The sequence below is a fragment of the Triticum aestivum genome, chromosome 7B, assembly GCF_018294505.1.
Source record: "Triticum aestivum cultivar Chinese Spring chromosome 7B, IWGSC CS RefSeq v2.1, whole genome shotgun sequence".
Lineage (NCBI taxonomy): Eukaryota > Viridiplantae > Streptophyta > Magnoliopsida > Poales > Poaceae > Triticum > Triticum aestivum.
The window spans coordinates 318882153-318891070 of NC_057813.1; positions in this window are offsets into that span (position 1 = coordinate 318882153).

The following is an 8918-nucleotide window of genomic DNA, read 5'->3' on the forward strand; positions in this document are numbered from 1 at the left end:
TTTTAATGCATCTTCATGACCGTTGTCGCTCTCTCAGTTGGTCGTTTCCCAGTCTCTTTCTAGCCTTCACCTGTACTAAGCGGGAATACTGCTTGTGCATCCAAACTCCATAAACCCCAAAGTTATTCCATATGAGTCCACCATGCCTTCCCATATGATGTACCTATCTGCCGTTCCAAGTAAATTTGTATGTGCCAAACTCCAAACCTTCAAATGAAATTATGTTTTGTATGCTCGAGCAGCTCATGTATCAACTAGGGCTGTCTGTATCTTCCATGTTAGGCGGGTTATTCTCAAGAGGAGTGGACTCCGCTCCTCACTCACGAGAAAATGGCTGGTCACCGGGATGCCCAGTCCCATGCTCAAAGCAAATCAAAATAATTAAACAAAACTCCCCCAGGATTGTTGTTAGTTGGAGGCACCCGTTGTTTCGGGCAAGCCATGAATTGATACTTGTTGGTGGTGGGGGAGTATAAACTTTACCATTCTGTTTGGGAACTGCCTATAATGTGTGTAGCATGGAAGATATCGAGATATCATAGTTGTTATGTTGACAGTGAAAGTATACCGCTCAAAATTTTATTTATCTCTATTTCAAAATCGAGCTCTAGCACCTCTACAAATCCCTGCTTCCCTCTGCGAAGGGCCTATCTATTTACTTTTATGTTGAGTCATCACCCTCTTATTAAAAAGCACCCGCTGGAGATCGCCGCTGTCATTTGCATGCATTACTATTAGTTTATATTGGGTATGACTATGACTGGATCTCTTTTACCATGAATTACAATGTTTAGTCAATCCTTGATCTTTAAAGCTGCTCTGCATTTATGTTTTGTGGTCTCAGAAAGGGCTAGCGAGATACCATCTTTTTATATCATATTATGATTGTTTTGAGAAAGTGTCGTCATCCGAGATTTATTATTATCGCTCGCTAGTTGATTATGCCATTGACATGAGTAAACATGAGACCTAAGTGTTATTGTGAATATGGTTAGTTCATAATCTTTGCTGAAAACTTGAATGCTGGCTTTACATATTTGCAACAACAAGAGCAAACATAGTTTGTAAAAGTTTTTCTTTGTCACCTTCAGTTTATCAACTAAATTGCTTGAGGACAAGCAAAGGTTTAAGCTTGGGGGAGTTGATACGTCTCCGTCGTATCTACTTTTCCACACACTTTTGCCCTTGTTTTGGACGCTAACTTGCATGATTTGAATGGAACTAACCTGGACTGATGTTGTTTTCAGCAAAACTGCCATGGTGTTATTTTTGTGGAGAAATAAAAGTTCTCGGAATGACCTGAAAATCCACGGAGCAACTTTTCAGAATAAATAAAAAATACTGGCAAAAGAATCAACGTCAGGGGGGCCACACCCTGTCTACGAGGGTGGGGGGCGCGCCCCCTCCCCGAGGGCGCACCCCCCACCCTCATGGGCCCCCTGGACGTCCACTGACCTCTACTCCAACTCCATATATTTTCTTTCGTAGATAAATAAGTCAGAGAGAAAGTTTCATCGCGTTTTACGATACGGAGCCACCGCCAAGCCCTAATCTCTCCCGGGAGGGCTGATTTGGAGTCCGTTCGGGGCTCCGGAGAGGGGGATTCATCGCCGTCATCATCATCAACCATCCTCCATCACCAATTTCATGATGATCACCGCCGTGCATGAGTAATTCCATCATAGGCTTGCTGGATGGTGATGGGTTGGATGAGATTTACCATGTAATCAAGTTAGTTTTGTTAGGGTTTGATCCCTAGTATCCACTATGTTCTGAGATTGATGTTGTTATGACTTTGTTATGCTTAATGCTTGTCACTAGGGCCCGAGTGCCATAATTCATATCTGAACCTATTATGTTTTCATGAATACATGTGTGGTTCTTGATCCTATCTTGCAAGTCTATAGTCACCTATTATGTGTTATGATCCGACAACCCCGAAGTGACAATAATCGGGATACTTCTCGGTGATGACCGTAGTTTGAGGAGTTCATGTATTCACTATGTGCTAATGCCTTTGGTCTGGTTCTCTATTAAAAGGAGGCCTTAATATCCCTTAGTTTCCGCTAGGACCCCGCTGCCACTGGAGGGTAGGACAAAAGATGGCATGCAAGTTCTTTTCCATAAGCACGTATGACTATATTCGGAATACATGCCTACATTACATTGATGAATTGGAGCTAGTTCTGTGTCACCCTATGTTATAACTATTACATGAGGAATCGCATCCGACGTAATTATCCATCATTGATCCAATGCCTATGAGCTTTTCACATATTGTGCTTTACATATTTACTTTACCGTTGCTACTATTACAATTACTACAAAACTGCTACTATTACTTTTGCTACCGTTATAGTTACTTCCATACTACTTTGCTACTAAATACTTTGCTACAGATACTAAGTTATCCAGGTGTGGTTGAATTGACAACTCAACTGCTAATACTTGAGAATATTGTTTGGCTCCCCTTGTGTCGAATCAATAAATTTGGGTTGAATACTCTACCCTCGAAAATTGTTGAGATCCCCTATACTTGTGGGTTATCACCCCACCTTTAGGATGTGGATGGGAGCAAAGGTTTTCCATGTGCGGCGAAGATACATGACGCGAGGGGCTGGGAAATCAACGTCGGCCCATGTGCCGCTGTTCCCGCAACCCCTCATGTGCAGCCTTAGCGCCTGCGGCGGGTCAAGCTCCATCTCTCGAGTGAATAGAGTAGGGAGACAAAGATGACGACGTGTCGGCCGGCGCAGCCTGATGAAGAACTCGCAGGGCTGGTCCCCGACGTGGCCCTTCTTTGGGGGAAGGACCACTGGCGGAGGCCAGGCCAATGCGCCGCCTCGTCCTCCTCTTCCCCGAGCGCCACGGCGGCCTCGGCCTTGCCCCCTCCCCCTTCCCCTCGCGGCCGGCTCCACCTCCATGGGCTCTTGGGGAGGAGCAGTGCCTTGTTGACTAGAGACCCTCGCCGCCACCGTCGTAGCGTCAGTGCACCTTCTCGCCATGGCAGAAGGGAGGAAGAAGCAAGGATGGGAAGAGGCAGATGGCGAAGGACTGAGGGGTGCCGTCCCTCCCACTCCCCTCCTTATAAAGGGGTGGGGTCAGGGCTCGGCCGCCCCTCTCAGCGAATCCAGCTAATTAAGGTGACAGCGGGCGAGGTCGTCGACCGCCCTCCCCGCCCAATTGAAGGCGCGTGGGTATCGACCCACACACGCACGTCTTCCCATATTCACACGCCTGTCGCCCGCCCTGCATCGTGCATGCAGTGTACTGGCGCAAGGGACGGGCGTAATGGGACGCGTGGAATGACGGTTCCCAGGCGTGTAGAGTAAATGAGCAGCGGCCCTGCAGTCTGAAGGGACACGCAAGCCGCCTCTTTACTATTCACCACAAGATGACACAAGCGTGCTCCCATCACCCCCGCGCACGATCCCCACGTCACGCGTTCAACGCGGATCATGGGGAAGCGCAGCGGGTGGAAAAATCACCTCAACAAAATCAACCCTGCCCGCCCGCACACCGTTTTGGGCCTGGCCCGACAACGTGTTGCGCTTATGTGTGGCCCAGACCCCGGGGCTCCTGTCGGTGTACAGAAGTAAGGGCACTACTTCGTACCCCATTACCTGTGCACGGGCAGTCAGAGCCACGCCTGCGGCCACACTTAAGCGGGGCAGGGACAGGGAATCAAAACTGCAAGATGGTCAAAGCAATGCCAAGACAGAGACATGAAGTGCAAGAGGGTGAGGTGGGCTCCCCTGGCAAGACCCTTGCCGGGGCGGCCTCCATGGCCCCGGCAAGACCCTTGCCGGGGCAACTTGCCCGACGCCAGCGGAGCACGCCAACCTAGAGCCCCAGGTTTTCCAACACCACCAACCACGTTGGGACCAAGGCTCGGGAGGCACCTCCATGATGGCATGTAGATCTTTGTGAAGATCATGAATACTCCATGTCAGATGAGGATTAGAAGACGATGAACCTCAGCAAGATCCTTGCCGAGAAAACCCACAAGACCTTCAGCAAGATTCTTGCCGGGGACGACTACAATGCCACGGCAAGACGCTTGCTGGGGCCCCGACAAGGCCCTTGCCGAGGACATCCGCAGGGCCATAGCCAGGCCCAGGCCCGCCAAGTTTTCACTGCCGCTCCCATGCAGCTGCCAGCCCACCATCTAGGCAGGTATCTCCGTGTCGACGGGAGGCATCCAAGCCAGCTCAGCGAGCGCCTACGTGGTGGCATGCAAATCTTTGTGAAGGCCCTACCACCGCTCCACCTCAGCAGCCTGCCAGCCTACATGGCCCCGACCGCCTCGCTGGCCCGGGCACGTGTCAAAGCAGGGCGAGGCGGCGGTAAAGTGAGGGGGACACCTAAGGGGCGCATTAAATGTGTCTTGTCCCGTAATGGCTAAGTGATAAGCTCAGCCATAGTACATCGATGCCACCTCCTGTGTGCCACTGTGGCGATCCCCTTGGCTATAAAAGGAGGCCCGAGGCATCCAGGAGAAGGATTCGGACCCTGGGACAAGTTACGATCATCATAGCTAGCTCAACAACTCCAAGAACACTGATATACACACCAAAGTAGGACTAGGGTATTACGCATGCTCGCGGCACGAACCTGGATAAACGACCCGTGTGCTTGTGCTGATTGCTGATCCCTCTCTTCTCATGACCCCGGGCCCCGCAACCGTAGTAGGGATTCCCATGATCCCATAGGTATCGTTCCCACCGACATAGATCTAGGAAGAATTGGTCTAAAAAACTTGATGATGCATTGTGGGCTTATAGAACTGCTTTTAAAAATCATATGGGTATGTCTCCATATAAGATTGTTTATGGAAAGGCATGTCATCTACCTCTTGAGTTAGACCATAAAGCATAATGGGCAATTAAGGAACTCAATTATGATTTCAAACTTGTCGGTGAAAAGAGGTTAGTTGATATTAGCTAACTTGATGAATGGAGAAACCAAGCTTATGAAAATGCCAAGTTGTTTAAAGTAAAAGTTTAAAGATGGCATGATAAAAGAATTCAAAAATGGGAATTCAAAGTGGGTGAGAATTTCTATTATAAAATTCTTGTTTTAGATTTTTTTTGCAGGAAAACTTCTCTCCAAATGGGAAGGACAGTATATCATCGAGGAAGTTTATCGCTCTAGAGGCACTAATCTAAAGGTGGTCAATGGACAAAGAAGTTTTTAATGGACAAAGAATAAGCATTATATCTTAGGTACGCCTAGTAATGTTGTAACTAATATTATTCGAACTATGTCACCGGAGGAATACATAAAAGAGACCTTCCATAACACTCCAGAACCCTGAAAAGGAAGAGGTACGTGATACAGTAAGTACAGCGACTCCAAGAATTCCATAAAAATACTTACTGCCAAATTTGGAATATTAGAAAAAATACAAAAATAAGAAACACCCGAGGGGGCTACCCAGGTGCCCACAAGGCACGAGGGCTAGCCCATACCCCAGGTGCACCCTGGTGTCATGTGGGCCCCTCGTGAGGCTTCTCGACTCCGTTTTCTTCTGGAATACTTGTTTCGCAAGATATATATATACAACCGGTCTATTCTGCTAATATTAGCAGAATAACTATTCTAATAACACTTCTGCGTTGCACGCTCAACGCAAGTGCACGTCATTGTTTGAACCAAGTGTGCTGTAGTAACATGAGTGAACTTCCCGTCGCAAAAATTTGCACGCATCGTTATTTTGGTACTGTTTTGCTCTAGTTTTTAACCATTTATCAGAATGAGGCGTCTAATATATCCTTGAAAATCTATGGATTAGGCGCAACTTCGACATGTTGAACACTTTTCGAGATTCCACACGGTTTAAGAGCAGTTTTGAAAATGGTGCGACACATGACGAATGGCAATGAGCGTTTTTTCGTCATTTCTTCTAAACCGCTCGTCGGAATGAAGCAAATGATACACCGTTGGAAAGATATCGTCGAGACGCATCTTTTTCATATCTATTTTCTTCTCTAATTCGTTACGGTTTAAGAGCAGTTTCAAATTTATTAAATCGCGGAATTCTGTTTTTCAAATTTTTGGTACTGTTTTTGTTCCAGTTTTTAGCCATTTGTCCAAACGAGACGTATGATATACCATTCAAAAGCTATGGACTAGGCGCAACTTTCATATGTTGAAATGTTTTTGAGATTCCATACATTTTGATGTTCATTTTGATAAAGGTGCGGTTGATGATGAGTGGTAGCGGCCGTTTTTCGTGAAATTTTTACAAACCGTTGATCAGAATGAATCAAGTGATACGCCGTTGGAAAGATATCGATGAAGCGCAACTTTTTCATGTAGAACACTCTCTCTAATTCCTTGCAGTGTAAGAGCAGTTTTGAAATTACCGAAATGCGGACACTGTTTTTTTCGATGCCAAAATCGACGAGGGAACTGAATTAAATAGAAAAACGCACTGCACCAGACTGAAAACTGCACTACAATGTCTACAAAGGCAACTGTACTATTACAATTTTTGCTAACTTTTTTCGTTTGTAATTTCATCTAAGTGTGTCGAGTGTAGTAAACCACACACGATGATGAAGTGCACTGCAACTCCTGATGCATTTTACCTTTTTTAGGCCTTCATGAAACACAGGGCGGGATGATTGCAGCTCACTACATGAAAAATTGAAGTGCAGCACAAAGTTGAAGTGAAGTACATACTTCTAGTTTTGTCTTTCTCTATTTTTGTTTTATAAAAACACGTGTGAACTCCATAGTCAAGGCTAGTGAGCTGCATTAGACATGACTAATAAACTGCATCTAAAGAAATGAACTTCTAAAAAGCAAAGTGTCAAAGTTTTCAAACAAGTGCAATTGTACTGCACGGTCGAGTCGAGAGAACTGCAATGTTCATTTTCTTCTATTTCTAATTTTTTACAACCGCATCTAGACTACATGAACGAGATGAACTTCATGTTCTTTTTTCCAGAGCTCCAAAGTAAAGTCTGGAGTAAACCACAAGTTTGTTATCGAACTGAATTTTACTTTTTATAGTTACACAAAATTACCCTGCAAGCTTACATAAAACTTGTCAAACAAAAATAAATCAGATTCCTAGGTTCTGGATCCAGTTCCAGTGACCCTGCCAGCACCAAACGAACTACGAGGCTGAGGCTGGTGAGCTGCACGCTCGCCCGCCCGAACCATGTTTTTTTGCAAATCCTGGATGCAATATCAATGTTGCCGTAGTGTACCGCATGTGAGCTCCCCGCCGGAGTGATAAACTATAGCGAACTGCAAAGATGTCCATACAAAATCTTTTATCCAGTGCACTGCAACACACATCTAGAGAAACTGCAAACAATATTAAAACAAAACGGTTCTGGACAAAAAAAATCAGCCTAGGTGCCTATTGTGCTCGCCCGAACTGTAGGCCCCATACTTGCCAGAACCTCACCACCGATGGACCTCATTTATACCTGCCAGCCAAAACCTTGCGGCAACACAGATCCATGGCGGTTGAACTCCAGGGCGGCGCGGGACAAGGCCTCGCCTCATAGATCTGGCGACTCTACATGAGGTGGGGAAAGGGATATGGATCGGAGGGGCGATGACACCCATCGGTGAGTTGCTCGTTGCTCCTCCGTCGGTCGTTCCCTCATGCAGACCCCTCGACGCAACTAATTTGCAGAGAACGGGGCCGACCTTGTGCGTGTTAGAGCAGACGACGGGCAGGCATGGTGCCAGCAGGAGGAGGATATGGTTCACCCACGGCGAAGGCTCGATCCCGGAACCTCGCCATTGGTGGACGTCATTTAATCCAGACGGTGGTGCTTCGCGACGGAGCAGAAGAGGATGGGGGAGCAGAAGAGGATGGTTCAGGTGAATCCCCTACTGGAGGTAGTGCTCACTGAGGATCCCGTCAGCAAGACGACCGGCACTGAACCGCATCACCTGCGCTTTGAGATGCACTGCCACGGTCGCCAAACTGCATTTCGGGCAGCAACAAGTTGCGCGGCGCGTGGGTGTCCGTTGGCGCACCACATGGCGATGTTGGAGGCCATGGAGGAGGCGAGTCGGATCCGGGCCATCGCGGCTCCCAGGCGGCAGCCATCACACGGATCCAGAGAATATCAGGTTGCCTGATGACACTACAAAAAAAAGACAGATCCGTGACATTTTGGGCCGAACGAAAAAAAATTATGTCATACATATGACACTTCTATGACGATAATTGTGACAAAACCCAGTATCATAATAGATGTGGTGGGCTCCTACTTCTATGACTAAAAATCATGACAGAAAATGGGCTTTTCGTCCTGGGCGGGCCGGAGATGCAGGTGCATGACCTTCTTTGGGCCGTCCATGACGGAAAAAACCGTGGTAGAAGCGAGGGCGAGGAAAATTTCAAGGAGTTCCCGGTTACGGTGGGCGGTCGGAGTCCGAGCGATGCGCGTTTCTCTCGTACACGTACGCGCATGTGTGTGAGGCGTTGGCTCTAACTGAACCCTAGTGAGGCGTTAGGCTCTAACTGGACCCGAGCGATTGCACTGCAGGCTACACGTTACTAAACCCGAGCGATCCATCGATGGTTGTTAACTGAACCCGATCGAGCAATTCCTTCACTACTTCAGCTAAGTGAAGCTGATCGATTGGATGAACATTGAGCGTTGCGGGGGGGGAGGGGGGTTGGATGAACAGTGAGCAGTGGCGCTGCCTCTGGATGAACAGGACCCCGTGGTGTGGAGGGCTGGATGAACAGTAGACGGTGGAGGGGTGCCCGTGGAGGGGTGGTTGAACAGTAGCCGGTGGAGTAGCACGTGGTGGAGGTTGGATGAACAGGAGCCCGTGGAGGCTGGAGGAGGTCGACGGTAGCCCGTGGAGGCTGGAGGAAGTCGAGGGTGGAGATGAACAGTATCCCGTGGAGTCCCTTTTTGCGGTACACCACACCC